The sequence below is a fragment of the Phacochoerus africanus genome, chromosome 2, assembly GCF_016906955.1.
Source record: "Phacochoerus africanus isolate WHEZ1 chromosome 2, ROS_Pafr_v1, whole genome shotgun sequence".
Classification (NCBI taxonomy): domain Eukaryota; kingdom Metazoa; phylum Chordata; class Mammalia; order Artiodactyla; family Suidae; genus Phacochoerus; species Phacochoerus africanus.
The window spans coordinates 42,277,277-42,293,589 of NC_062545.1; positions in this window are offsets into that span (position 1 = coordinate 42,277,277).

The window sequence follows — 16,313 nt, forward strand, 5'->3', positions numbered from 1 at the left end:
AATGACCATGGCAAAATGTTCCACAAATGTGTGTTTTCTTTGATAGTGTTTCTTGAAGTCATTCCTCCCCTTAAGTTATCTTTTTGGGTTGTTTGTTTGTTTGTTTGTTTTTTAAGGGCCACGCATGCAGCATATGGAAGTTACCAGACTAGGGGTTGAATCAGAGCTGCAGCTGCCAGCTTTTGGCACAGCCACAGCAACAGAGGATCAGAGCAGCATGCGCGACCTAAACCTCAGCTCATGGCAATGACGGATATTTAACCCACTGAGCAAGGCCAGGATACCAGTAGGATTCGTTACCACTGAGCCACAATGGGAACTTCCTTAAGTTATCTCTTTGATGGCTATTACCACAAGGTTAGGATATCATGTGGCAAGGCAGAAGAGTGCACTAGTTGGTTAAGAGTAAGCTCTGGAGTTAAGGATGCCTAGTTCAAATCAGTGCTCACACATTCCAGTTTAAATCTGCAATATTGTCCAATGCCTCTATTTGTTTTTTTAACTTTGTTTTGCTTTAATCTCTGAAGGAGGAATAATAATATCTGTCCCTTAGTGTTGATCTAACAATGAATTTTTTAAAATCTGTGTGGAATGCTTAGCATCTTACCTGAAATAAGTGCTTGTTTTTATTACTCTGGTTCACAGAAAGACTTCAGCTCTCAAAATATATTTGGCCTGAAATCCATCATCATTAACAAATATTAACTGAACATCTACCATATGCTAAGCACTCTATCAGGCTCAGGGTCCTCTCATGCATTACCATACAGAACAAATAAGAAACTATCCTTAGAGTTATTTAGAGTCTAGTGCTCTACCTGTCCAATGGCTCCTCAGAAATATGCAAAACAAAATGAAAATGTATTTCCAAAAATATCAGCTGAACTACTTTGTACATTAATATCATCATTAATATATTCACCTGTTTTATTAAGGGAAAATAAAATTATATAAAGTAAGATATCAGTTGATTCAAACATACCACAAGTTTCATGTTCCTTCTTGCTGATTTTCTGGTGACTGGAAGCTATTATACACAGTCCTCCCAGGATGTGAAATACAGCTTCAGCCATAGAATTTTAATGTTTGCTGCTTCTCTTGAGTTGATTGTTGAGTTGTCTGAAAAAATTATTTAGAGGCTGTTTAATATTTAACGTGTCTTAACAAGTCTTCGAGTCTAAGGATTTCATGGATTACTGAACTACAAATCTTTCATCGGCTTCCTCTTTTTACCATGCATATCAGGTATGTGTCAATATCTGACATCAAAAATTACCTTTATTAATCAGTCAGTTGGTTCTCCATGCATCCAACCACAAGGTAAAGTTGATCATACAATTTTAACCTTGGAGGAAATCAGATGAAATAAACTGGTCTTTCTCAGACTTTACTACCTAGATTATAATATTCATTTCTCTGACAGAGAAAAATAGGTCCAGCAATTCAACCCCCTAGAGTCATCACTTACTTTTTATTGTCTGGAAATCACTTGGGGAAAGAACACAAATATACAAAAAAAAAAAGATCATTAGGATGAATGGAAATATGAAAGTTCTAAGTGATAAGTAAAGGCATCGATCCTATAGAGATTTCAAGTAATGTTTGAAAAGGAAAAAATCTTGTGTTTGTCAGGAGGCAAACAATCTCTTCTTAGCTTGGTTGGTCAGCAAGTTTAATTAAGTATCATAGACACTCTATGAATTAGTATGATTGAAGAAAACCCTTAGAAATGTTATCTGGCATCTAAAGCTATAACAGATGGCACACCTATCTGTATGCGCAATAATGTGAGCTGATACATGCTTGCAGGAAATCAGTGTTATAAAGCGGTATACCCACAGGAGGCCTTCCAATATTGTAATGCTCACTTAAACTCATATTTCTTTTATATATAAAACACGATTTTTCTATACCTTCTATGAAGCAGCAACATAATTTCCTTAAAAGTTAAGGACTTAGTAAGCTTTTAGACTCAATATATATAATGATTTAGCAAAAAAAAATAGAAATATTATATCTTGGATATTTATTTTCTGCATCAAATATCCCCTTAAACCTAGCTCTGCATTCTACCAACCCTCAACTGGTCATTCACAAAAGGAAAATCTCCTTTCCCAAAAAGCAGTTTGACATTTATGTTCATATATTTTCATCTCCCTTAAGGACCCAGATTTGTTTACAAGCATCTTGTTTAAGAAGCATTCTGATGTTATCTGGAAGGAATTAAGAATGAAGGAAATTGATCTGATCTAATTTGATGTAACATAAGCCAAGTGGTTTATTATAAACAAATTCCCTCAACTGTGAGTTGTTGCCCACTGAAGGAAGTTTCCTATAAATGATTACATGAATAGGGAAATATAAAAACCTGGCAGATATAGCCACCACAATATTAATTTTCTTTTTCCATAAACAGTATTTCATACTCCTTCAACTAGGTGCACCCAGAAAAAGTCACTCAAATGCAAATTACAAAAAAAAAAAAACCCTAATATGTATGTGATGAAGTTAACTACCCACATTTGGAGGTATGTAGGAGGTTAAGAAGTCAAACTTTAAAGATAACAACCACAGGAACCCATCCATCTCCAATTATTTACAGATGAAAAGAGCCTTGACGACAAATAATGAGCCATAATCTCCAAAATAATCCCAGTTAAATGATACAGGAGATGCAAAAAGTGAAGACAATTCCAGCCAAAGTCATGGCTTCTCTAGTTTTACCTATTTGGATATGGATAAATGAGCTGTCACTGTGATTTCCTTGTGAGTTTCCTTATATGTTGATTTATTTCAATAGCAAATTATGGGAACATGGCAAACAGGAGTCCTGAGTAAATGGGAGAAGCTCCCAACTTTGGGATAAGACCAAAGCTACTTAAAGTGGGACCCATGGACCTGCGTGGTCCAGGTAAAAAAATTTTAGAACGTGAGAGTTTAAAACTTTTTATGGAAGTTTGATAATCCTGGGACATTTTTATTATATTTCACAAAGGTGTCCGTCCTCAATATACTGTAACTATAAAGTAATAATGATGATTAGGATGATACTATTGATGATAAAAATTTGATTAAACCACACAGGTACTATTTGTGCCCTGACTAAGGTAGAAGACAAAATAAAGGCATAGTAAAGATGATGTGCACTTTCTCTAAAGTTTGACCTAACTCCAGCTTGTAAACAATGTTCTTCTGGGTAAAGATCATGGGTACTGAAGGCAGAAAGACTTGGATTATAATCCTTACTAGCTGTGTAACTTTGGGCAATGTTGCACTTAAAACCAGCAAGCAGGGCTCCTGCCCTAGGCTCATGTCTAGGAAGCACTATGTTTTAGAGCACTGACCTTAAAATTGTCTATACTTCCAGAATGCCTGACACAATCGCCTTCCAGAAAGGGTGCCTACAGGGGTCCTATTCACTGGAAACTCCCACCTCAGAGTTTCCCACCCCCTTTTCCACCTCTAGCTTATTTTTCTCCTTTAAGGAGCTTTCTATTTCTCTATCCACACCCCATCCCATCTCCCCCATGCTGGTGAACTAGATGCCCCAAGGAGCTCCAGCATTCATGCCTATTGTTTCTTTCTGGGGCTGCACAGCCAGGGGTAGGAGAATGGCCTGTCTAGTGTATTTATTCCAAGTGATTTGAGATGTCTCAAACTGTTTATATAGACAGAGGTCCAGCAAAAAATGTTTGCCCCTAAACAGACAGACAGACAGACAGACACACACACACACACACACACACACACACACACACACTCTGTGCAGAATGGGGGGGGCAGTAAATTACTTAGCCTTTCTAACCTTCCATTCCTTTGTTGGTTAAAAGGGGCAAGATAATACTCATATCACTATGTTTTTCTGATAATTAAATTGCATAAAATTTGTAAGGCACCCATTACAGTGCCTAACTGATCCAATTTTAAGTTCCTGTTCCCAATAAAAAGTGTTGTGAATATTCTAATACCGTAATTCAGATGCACTCAACTATATGCTAACAGATTAGCTTTACGGGCAATTTTTTTTGTCTGTTTAAAGAGAAAGAAAAACAAAACAAAAACTTCACTTTGCAGCGTTTTGTACTCTGGTCACAATTTATAACTCTATATTTTAAAATAGGGACCAGATTAAGTAGCAATTTAGTATTTTCACAAACATTTATATTGGATGCTATGTCAGTTTTTATCAAGGTATACTCTTCATTCAGTCTTCAGCAAATATTTAATGATGTTCATCTACATTCCAGACATTGTGCCAAGGCCCTCATCTGTCAAATTATTTTATAGTATGAATTTTTTGAGTTCCCAGGCTAGGGGTTGAATGGGAGCTGTAGCTGCTGGCGTACACCACAACCACAGAAATGTCAGATCTGAGCTGAGTCTGTGACCTACACCACAGCTCATGGCAACACCAGATCCTTAACTCACTGAGCAAGATCAGGGACTGAACCCACTTCTTCATGGATACTAGTCAGGTTTGTTAACTGCTAAGCCATGACAGAAACTCCCAGCATGAAATATTAACATTGAAAAAGGGCACTACTATTTATGTAGTAGTAGATGCTTTTATTATTATTTACATTTTTTAGGTGAGGAAACTGATTCTTCAAGAGGACTGCTGCTTTACTCAGGTAGAAATCAGTGGAATGTGAATTAAAATCCAAATCATCTGGCAGAAAACAAGCAAATCTCATAGTTTAGAAACTAGCTTGTGTGCAATTACTCCTCCCATCCCCATAAAAGTGATATTTCTCGACACATGCTGGTTTTTCAAGTTAGAATAAAATCTATTGTCTCAATATAAGGTCCAGTTGAGCATGGCTGCAACCTGGCTTCTCAAAATACAGTCCACAGGAGCGCACCATGGACATTACCTGGGAGCTTGTTAAGAATGCAGATTCTCAGGCCTCAGCTCAGGTCCCCTGAGTCAGAATTTGTATTTTAACTTGATTCCCAGGGGATTCAGAGACATATCAAGTCTTGAGAGGCCCTAGTCTGTAACCATGATAGCGCTTCATCTTCAACCTGTTTTGATTCTCTTGTCTCAGCTGACCAATTTTCTCATCCACCTTAGAGATTTGAAGATAGCGTTAGATAGGCCTGCGTACTATGTGAACTTACACAAAGAGAATCAGTTTGCCCATGTGTAAGTGAGGATAATAACTTGTACTCTCAAGGGTTGTTATGAGAATTAACAGAAAGTTTGTATGCATTTCTTGATATACATAGTAGGTGCCTAGTAAATATGCATTCCCTCACGTCACCATCAACCACCATCCTCACATGTTCCCCTACAACCCACCTCAGCTCAGTCCCCATTTCCGTCTTTGTTATAGCCCTAATTCTAGCTCCCCTACTGATACTTCCTACCTTCTTTCCCACTTCAAATGCAAACCCCATGTGTCTCAGGGAATATTCTTATTCTTCTTCAAGTGACATCCTAGGGTCAAAGATTTGCAGCACATGACAGAGATGCTGTATACTGATTGGCTAACAAAACATCTCTTTTTTTGTTGTTTTGTTTAGTCTTTTCTAGGGACGCACCTGCAACATATGGAGGTTCTCAGGCTAGGGGTCGAATCAGAGCTGTAGCCGCCAACCTACACCATAGCCACAGCAACGCTGTATCCTAGCTGAATCTGCAATCTATACCACAGGTCACAGCAACGCCAATCCTTAACCCACTGAGTGAGGCCAGGGATCAAACCTGCAACCTCATGGTTCCTAGTCAGATTTGTTAACCACTGAGCCACAATGGGAACTCCAAAACATTTCACTTTATTTGCATGAATTTGCATGCCTCCTAGTGGAGCACTGTACTCTTAAGTTGACCACAAACCCTTAAATATCCATTTTCTTAACACTGGTCACATTCTCAGGCGTATGTGTCTTATCACATCCCTGTAGCTTTTAAGTGTGAGTTTTTACACCTCAATTCCTTTAGCTTTTACCCTTATTTACTATTGAGGAATAGAAAAGCAATCAGTTTAGCTAGTGACAAACAGAGGTCTCTTTACTCAGACACCAGCCCTATCCCCCAACCCATGATTCTCTTGGTATGTGGTCCTCTGCTGCCCCCTAAGGGCCTCTGCTCACTTAACCCACTGGCCTTGATCATAGCCATGCAAAATCATTAAGAACACTTGTTCTGATTTTAGTACATGGAGTGCATTGTAGGGAGTGTATCCAGGTATACTGACAAAGTTTCACATTGTAAAGTATAACATTTACTCCCCACCTGAATGGTCTCCTTTCATGTTCATGAGGTCCTTTCCATAGCCCTAACCCCACTTTCTTGAAACATCATTACTTGTCCATTTTTAGTCCCCACTAAATGGACAGCACAGTCAGAGCAACATAATCCAGCCTGGGAATGAGGTATAGACTCTTACAGGAATGGTGCCACAATAAGATAACACTACACACTCATTACGATGACATTGAAAAAAAAAAAAAAAAAAACCTGACAATGCCGAGCCTTGGCAAAGGTATGGGATAACTGGAAATCTCATATGTTGCTAGAGGAAATGGAAAATGGTACAGTCTCTTTGGGAAACAGTTTGGCAAGATCTAATAAAGTTAAATATGCAATTATCATAATCCACTTCTAGGTATTCACCCAAGAGAAATGAAAAAATACGTCCACACAGAGATCCATAAGCAAATGTTCAAATAACCTTATTCAGCATTTGCCAAGCCAACTCAGCATCCCACAATAGTTAAGTGGTGGCACATGTATACAGTGAAATACTAGTCATCAATAAGAAGTGAACTGTTTAAACACATGATAACTTAAATGCATGTATAAAGCCCTTGACTAAACCAAGGGAACTACAAATATTCTGTATGGTTCCATTTAATTTGAAACTCTAAAAATGACGAATATAACATATAAGAAACACGTAAGTGGTTACCTGGCTAAAGTGGAATGGATTGAGTGGGAAGGGACATAAGAGAACTTTGGAAGGTGATGGATATGTTCTATATGTTGATTGTGATAGTGTTTACAAGGGGGTTTAAACTTGTCAAAATCCTATTATTAATGTATACTGAAAAGGGGTGCATTTTATTTTTTAAGTCAATAAGATTGACTTAAATAAATATGTAGATAAGTAACCAGTAATCTTAAAATCAAAATCGACAGTTCATGAACTCCACATGATGACTATTTTGGCTTTCTTACCACTCTGGAGCCCCTTTTCATTGAATTCTAATAGCAAAACACAGTGACATGTCTCAACAGCATTACAAAGGATAATAAAAAATCAATTTTCAAATTTTTAAACTAATGTGTGATACAGAGCATTAATGTCCTATCTGAAAATATATTTAGTTCAATCTAATAATTTCAGCATTTTCAATAAAACTTTTTCAGATATCATCCTTTTTAATAAATAGCCTAGTTGAATCATCACAAAAGTGAAAACAATAACAAATTAATGTGGCAGAATGAAAAAGAGGCTGTACTAATGATCAGTGTTAACACAAGCAGTAAACAGCTGCTCAGCTCTTCCCAGAATCAGCCTTACCCTTGACCACCTCTCCTTGAGCCTTTCTCTTCTGGCTTTGGACCATCTGTCATGTGTCAGTTAAGCCATATTCTGAGACATCTACATTTCAACACCAATCTCAAACCCTGTAAACATGCACAAATTCTAGGCAAGACCATTATGGCCTATTTTAACATTTTGTTTTCCTTAGTTTCATTTAAAACCCTATCACACAAGGGAGAAACTTAGAAAATTTCAGTGGCAAAATGCAGTATAATTGCCTCTGGGAAGTTCCTCTTACCTTCTACAAGATTTGGTAGCAATTCAATAAATTGTCAAGCCTTGTAAAGAAGGAGAATACCATACAATTTCCTCTAGTCAATAAGGAAGATGCACTGGGGATTTGGTTAATTCTGAAGCCTCAGATCTTGAGCGTCTATAGGATTTTCCTCCTTAGCTGCATTTCAATCTCAATCCTGAATATAATATTTAAATTTGTCATGACCATATTCAGTTATCATTCTCCTACTTTCCAAATGTTATGTATCATTTATGAGAAATGAAAACAAAATTGTCTTTCTTGATCTTTGAAATAACCCAGAGTACCTAGTTAATTTCCAAATCTATTTTCTCAGTTGAGTAGGGGAAGAAAACGAAATGGAGCCAGCTTGCTGAGCTAAATAGAAAAAGTTCAGAACTGAGATGAAGAGCTAAATTATCTTTTCCAATACATCACATCAACAACTTCACAGACCGCCTAGGAAATTCTACACTCTAAACCTTCCTACTGAACACCCACTGAATATATCATCTAAGATAAGGTGAGAAATATGGAGACAATGTTATATTTATATATAACTATGCCTAAGAGTCTATTTTGTTTAAACGAAGTTTATCAGGTTATTATTCTCTTGACAAGCTATCTGGTTTCTACTTAGAGCAGTCACAATACTTGATTTAAAATGTAAAATGAAAAGAGCTCTTACATGTGATAAAACCAATTTAGTTTTAATTCAGAAATAAAAATAGACCCTAGTGCAACCCACTGTTTACTCTTCTACTTGAACATGTTTTTACATTTCAGGAGAGAAAGATCAGTTTACTCTCTGCACAAAAGCAAACATTGCAAAGGACCACAGGTCAGTATGCAGGAGGTTCTCAAACTGGAACATTTTCTTTCCTTTGCTGTTTTATCCCTTCCCATTTTCAATTTAAAGCATTGACTGGTAATTTAACCTTATGCCTATGAATTAGTGGATATAAGTAAACTAAGGGATAAGAGTTGTGCTGTAAAAATGATCACTCAGGAGGCAGAGCACTGGTGCTCCCATCACTGGAAACTAATCACAGCTTTGATTTATTTGCAGTTCCTGGCACACTAACCGCTAGCACAGCTAGTACACAGAACAGCTAGCAAAGATCAAGGCAGTTCACATATTGGAATGCTTTGCTTACCAAGAAAGCACCTACTATATTCGAAAGAACCTTTACACAAAAACAAACACGGTGGAACTGGAGGAAGTGCATAGTTTAACTACACTCCCTCTGAAGAAAAACACTATTTCCACTAAACATCCAAGCAGATTCATATTATTCAAGCACCTGGCAGAACTGTAATGGTAGGCACTTGTGGCCTCATCATCATAAAGATAAAAAGGCTAACATAGCCCAACTCTCATACTACCTGCTACTCCTTCTTTTTCTTCTAAAGACGAAGTAAGGAAAAGTTGGAATAAGAGTAATATTCTCCTTTACTGATGGGAACAGAATTTTATGAATATGCAGTTTCACACGACCCCCCACCAAAGATCTGTTTCTGAGATCCTCTTATAAATAAAACAAGTCTCCGTCAGTTTTCAGTACTGCCACAATTAAACACACACGTGCACACACACACACCATAAATGTATACACAATTTTCAGGGAATTTTAGCTATCCCAAGCATATATTTAGTTCAATTCAAATCTATGTGCAACCATGTGCAACCATGTATTTAGCCTGTCAAAGTATGTTCACATTTGAAAGCAGTTACGATGAGCAAAAGCTATTATTTACCTTTGAGTTTTGGACCCTGCCTCATCACAAAAGTGACACATGAGGCACAGAGGACTCCTCCCTTTCTTACTGCTCACAGTAAGTACTAAACATTTAGAATGAAACTAAGAGGAGTTCCTGCTGTGGCACAATGGGATTGGCAGCATCCCTGGAGCTCTGAGATGCAGGTTCGATCCCCATCCTGGCACAGTGGGTTAAGGATCCAGCGTTGCCAAAGCTGTGGCCTAGGTTGCAACTGTGGCTTGGATCTGATCCCTGGCCAAGGAACTCCTTATGCCACAGGGTGGCCAAAGAGAAAAAGAAAAAGAAAAAAAAAAAAAAACTAGAAAACTCATGGCCCTAAGTCAGCAAGCAAACAAACCAATTAAAAACAAAAATCAAAAAACCTAAGCTAACTCTAAGTCTGCAGTTCAGAGGTGACTTCTGGTGCCATTTTCAACACATAGGAGAGAAATGTCACACTAAAATTACTGTTGTTAATTCTCCATAGTAAAGCTATTTTCTTATTTCCTGTGAGAATGAATTTAGGGAACAAAATGTGATAGCTGGAAATTAGAGTCAAATGATAAGTTTCACTAACAAAGCTGTTCTGTAGCGCTTGCTCTGTGTGTGTGTGTGTGTATACATGCAGTTTTGTACCTGTTTTTCTAACGTATGACTAAAAGAACAATAACTAAATACATTTTTCAAGGAATAATTTCAAATGATAACACCCTTTCCTTCACTGAGAAGAAACAGGAAACAAAGTTCCAAAGCCATTTCTTGTAGTAAAATTGTTAGACTGTGCTTTCTGTCTATGGTTTGCACTATTGTGTAACGTTATTAAGTATGAAGAAAAGAATTAAGAAGTGACAAAAGATGCAAGTCTCAATCTATGACTTTTTTTTAAATGTGCTTTAGTGAAGGAAAAAAGAAACACTCTCTCTATTTCTCTACTGACACAAATGGCTCAGTCCTCTTGTCCCCAGCCTCCTCTACCTGGGACAAGAACCTTCCCCTGATCCCTGTCCCACCACCCTCAGTTTATTTTCTTGAGACCATTCCATTATGCAATCTGCCTTTTTTCAATCTACCTCCTCTAAATTTGTAGGTCCTCTACCTGAAAAGCTTTTCCAGCTGTTCAAAGCTTTGAATCCACATCTGGTGTGAAGAAGCCTCTTCATGTCCCTTTGGTTCATGTGCAGTCACAGTTTGCAACAGAACTTGTCCATGTGCCTGGCTGCTCCTGAACTGACGTGGAGTCAAAAGTACCCTGGAAGAAGCATCTTTGTACAGGCAGGACAATTATACATCTATTCCCTCTCAGGCAGAGAAAGGAAACCATCCGCCCCAAACCAGTGCCACCAGCTAGCTCTCCCTCTGGTTCTTTTCAGCCCCCACACAGCTGTTACAGTGCTGAGAGGGAAAGCACAGCTGCCTCAGTTTGACTCACACCAACAGGCTTTTCTTTATTCCCACTCTCATTTCCGTGAATCCCAACTGCTTGCATCTCTCCTCCCTTTTTATCTGTATTAGAGGAAGTACAGGCTGTGGGCAGAGTCCCCTTTGTCTTCCTGTTTAGATCAGACATGTAAATAAACACATCTGTTTGGCTAGGTCACAAGAAAAACCTTAAATGGTAGTATTGCCTAAAAGACATTGCTAAGTTCTGGGAAAGAATTATTACAATTAAGATTTCTCAAAACAAGGCAGCTTTTATACAGCTAATCAAACAAGACACCATTTCACAAATCCACTTGCCTCATTTTTGCATATATGAAAAATGCTGGTGCTTAGAAAGCCATAGAAAGCAAGCAATTGCATATAATAGCCAAGTAAATCCATGTTCTCAAAACAGGGCACCATGGAGAAAATCACAGTCCTTTGAAATAACCACAATCTCTAAAGCAGATAAAATCCTTAAAAAAAAAAAAAAAAAAAAAACTGCCTTAGAAAATTCTAGTTGTTTCCATGAACCTCTCTCCTCCCAATCTACTCTGTTCATAAAAATGGATGTCAATGCTAGATGTAAATTTTGTTGTCTGTGAAAAAAATATCTCTGAGCAGAGTCCACTTCTTTTCAGTAGACAGATTATTAACCATTCCTAAGTATGCTTCTCAAAGGGAAAATTAATAGTCCCTCTTCATTTCTCGTGTTTAAAATTAAAAACCGGAATCTGAGTGTTTCCATCATGGCATAGTGGAAACAAATCTGACTAGGAACCATTAGGTTGTGGGTTTGATCCCTGGCCTCACTCAGTGGGTTAAGGATCCGGTGTTGCTGCGAGCTGTGTTGTAGGACACAGACACAGCTCGGATCCCGCGTTGCTGTAGCTGTGGTGTAGGCCAGCAGCTATAGCTCCGATTTGACCCTTATAAGCCTGGGAACCTACATATCATATGCTGCAAATGCGACCCTGAAAAGCAAAAAAGAAAAAAAGAAAAGAAACCGGAATCTGCACTTATGTAATATCAACAATCTACATTTATGTAACACAACTTTTTTTTTGTTTAGGTACTTCCCAAATATTTTGAAAGCTTTTAGCCCCACTTCTGTTTTCATGTCCAGGACCTAGTGCTGTGCTGTCTAGAATAACAAAGTCCATTCTCTCACTTGTAACCATGCCCATTTTTCAGCCAGCAAGGCAAGCAGACAAATGGAATGGGTGGTCTGCAGCAACGGCACCTTGTCACACCAGGAGTTAGCTACGGACAGCTCTTGAGCCAGATCAGCCTAGAACACTGCCTCGCACACTTTCTCAAGTGTTAATCACTTTTCTGAAGGTCACAGTGCCTGACATGCATACAGAAAGGCAAGACTCCACCAGCCATGCTCCCTAGACCAGTTCTCCACCAGCCATGCTCCCTAGACCAGTGCATTTCCCTTGAGGCTGAGTCACGCCACTTGCTTGCTTATGATCCTCAGATGGTGCCCATGCTGAATCCTACCCCTTATCCATCTGGCACATACATACTCTTGAAGCCCAAGCATCTCTTCCAGGCCAAAGCTCTCCTGATCCCAAAAGGCAGTTTATCTTTCCTCTTTCAATGCATCCAGGTATTTCTGCACTCACTTCCTTACGTCTACTAAAGGCCTGACTGATTACACTGTACAATGGTGATCTGTGTGTATGTCTCTCCTTCTCCCCTGGCCCTACCTTTGCCCTTAGATTTCTTCTTGAGATCTAATCCTAATGTCACTCCTCGGGCTGACATTGTCTGAAGGCTCAAAGTTGGTTTTCTCTGTTATATCCTCCCATTCTGTTCTCTTCCTTTACATAAAGTCACGTGTCGGCATCTGTACCATTTCTATTTCCCAGAACCTTAAATTCTGTGATTGTTGGGACCCTGACAACCCTGTCCACATTTGCATCCTTAATGCTTGACACAGTACCTGAAATCTGTTGGTTCTCAACTGTCTGAAAACATAAGGTGAGTAAATAATTGCATGGTAGCTTCTTGAAAGCTGGAACCATATCTTATTCAAGATACTATGCCCAGGAGTTCCCTGGTATCTTACTGGTTAAGGATCCAGCATTGTCACTGTTGTGGCTCTGGTCACTGCTGTGGTTCAGGTTCAATCCCTAGCCTGGGAACTTCTGCGTGCCCCAGTCACAGCCCCCCAAAAGTTACTATGCCCAGTCTATCCAAGCCAGTGAGCAGCAAATTTTAAATCAATGATGAACACAGTAAATTGCATTATTCATGTATAACTCTATAAATAAAGTCAATTATAACAAACTTGATTCTCAAGGAAAGTGTAGATCCTAATTTCCCAAAATTTATAAGGATCACAGATATGGAAGAATAGAGAAAAGCATTGGGAATTCAGATTTTTAAATACAATTTATTTCTTACTAGTAGTATCTTGAAAATATCATGCTGTGCCCTAAAAAATTGCTTTGATGTATGTCCAGCAGCTACACAAAAGCCAATACATATTTATCCATGTTTATTATCAGGCATGGAAAAATTAAATCACAGGTAATTCAGAGTAATTCAAGCCTTCACTTTAGTTTTGCTTTCAATATTACTTTCTACTTATACTCTCATGTTTTAAAAAATAATCATTTAGTCATAGTCAGCATTTATGTGCAGAGACCATATTAGGCAATATGGAGAAATGCAAAAGAAACAGGAGGGAGACAGATGGCTCCATATAATATACATAATAAAATGTCCTGCTTTGCTCTGCCTTACTTGGGTATTATGCATTCAATCTGTAATGCTTTATATTCTTTTGCATCGGTGTGGGTTTTTTCCTCTGATTAGACCTGAAATTCTTCAGGAACAAATACCTCAACTTTTAGTTCACTCCTTTTTAATCATCATTTGTCCTTTTTTCTTATTATATTGTTTCATACATTCACACATCAAATATTTATTGAAGGCTATGTGTCAGTTGCTCCGCCAGACCCATCATACAGAGTGGGGAACAAGATAAAGTCCTTGCTCCCATAAAGCTATATTGAATTTGTACGTGGGAGGAAGAGTAGAGGAAGTAAACAAACAAAAATGAAAATGTTAGCTAGAACAAATAGTGCTATATAAACTTATATAATGGGCTAAGGGGTTAGGAATTGATAAGCATGAGGGTTTTTTAAGATGAAATGGCCAAAGAACATTTAAGCAAAAACCTAAATGTACTGAGGAAAGCATCGAAAGATTTGGGTAGAAGAATGTTTAAGCATAGAGAACAAAAAGTACAAAGGCTCTGAGGTGGTAATGAGCCCTGTGAGTTCCAGAAAGAGGGTGTAGCTGGTGCTGAAGGGTATAAAGTGAGTTAGAAAGAGCCAGATCATGTTAGGGCAACATAGGGTAATGGGAAGCAGTTTAGATTTTAAATTTATGCAATGAGAGGCCTAAGGCAGGTTTTGAGCAAAAGGAGTAACATAATCTGATTTGTCTAAGATTAGCTGCTCTGTGGTAAATGGGCTAGAGGGTTGAAAAAAATGGAGGAGGTAGTTGGGAGGTATTGCAAATGACCCAGGAGAGAGGTGGTAGTGCCTAGGGTTGGGGTAGTAGCCTGGGGGTGAAAAGAAGTGATTGGGTTTCGTACATACTTTGAAAGTAGAGCCAGAAGATAAGACTTGCTAATGGGTTTCATGTTAATTGTGAGGAAATAAGAAGAATTGAGGATGACGTCTAGGTTATTAGTCTGAAAAGAGGTAAAGAGTGATGCAGTTATGAGATGGGGAAGACTAAGGGAGAAGCCTAGAACAGGGCTCCCAGGAGCAGATGCTCCACAAATGCTAATTCTGTAATTAAAAAACAAAAAAGTACAAATTAATAACACTGCAAGCTGTTTATATAAGTGATGATAAGTACATTGCCTCAAATTTGAAATCTGTAGCATTTTAAAAGTAGCAATAGTAATCAGAGCAAGAACTAAGAGAAAATAACATCCTAAGAAAAACCGTATTTAGAAAGCATAATTGAAAATCATTTCAGACAGTGGTAGGACTTCAGCTTCAAATTTCACAAATTCTAAGAACACTTACATTAATTAAAATTGGTTTAAAGTTATTTGTTGAATGATTCACAATGATTCGATGTGTTTATGTCTCACTTATTTAGCAGAAGACATTACTGTTTAGCATTAAAAGACTCTATTACCTCTAAATACTCAATGTGTTCAGAGAAGTTAGAACAGACACACTACATCATCTTTATTAATTGTCATGATGGTAATCAGCTGAGAACTTTCAACTTGACCTCTATGTAGCACTCAGAACAGATAAAGATTAGTGGCTACGATAGCTTAATAACATAAATATCCATTCCATCAAGCCAAGCTCTTGAAATTCATCTTAGAGTTTAATGGTGAAGTACCCGCTCCTTAATTGGTGAGGTTTGATTAATATGTCCTTTCTTACATCCACATGGCCCATTTGCAGTAGGTTAAATTTGTTTCATTTTTCAAGTTACAACAGTTTGGGGATTTCTGCTTCCCTTTCATCTCTGATATAAAGTATTGCACCTACGAAATGTGCACTAATCCATTTTTAGTGTTATTCTAGCTGCTTAAATTTAAGATTCTAGACATGTAGTAAAGCATTCTTGGTGATTTTATAAAGATCCAAAGACTAGACAGTGGGGCAGGAAGCATCATTCCATTTGTATAGAATTTCTGAGGCAAGGAAATAGGGGAGTTTTATTTTGCTATTTATCACCTAAGATTTGAAATTTTTGCCATTACACTGCTCAGTAAACCCCAAGGATAGCTTCCAATTGGTCTGAGTTACAATAATCTTGTGAAGATTTACTGCTAAGTTTCATGTTACTGTAAATGAAGGAAATTCTACTCATAGTCCAAATACCAAATGCAACTTCACATAGGGTCAGGCAACATCAATGTGCCACAGGCTTTTATCATAAATCAGATACTCTGGAACAAATTCAGAGCATTGACTTCCCAAGTTTCCATGTAATATTCTGAACCATTTTTTTTATCTGAACACATGGAGGGCAGCTGTAAATCATACACTAACCTGAAAACTAGGAGATTTTTTTTTTTTTCCTCTCTGGAATAAAAGTAAAGTAAATGGAGGATTCAAGAAAATACTACTATTGGCAGGCAGCAGGCAACCTGAGAAGACAGGCAGAGGCATATTCAGTGTCTGGCCATTTAAAGTTCCACCCATTCTATGCATATCTGTTCCCATAAGTTGCTTGTCCTAAACTGTGCCATGTATTTGCTTTCATTTTATTCCAAGTGGAGAGTTCATTTTCTATAACTACTGGCTGGCCATTTCATATGTAACTTGCATAATCATCTCTATATGCCA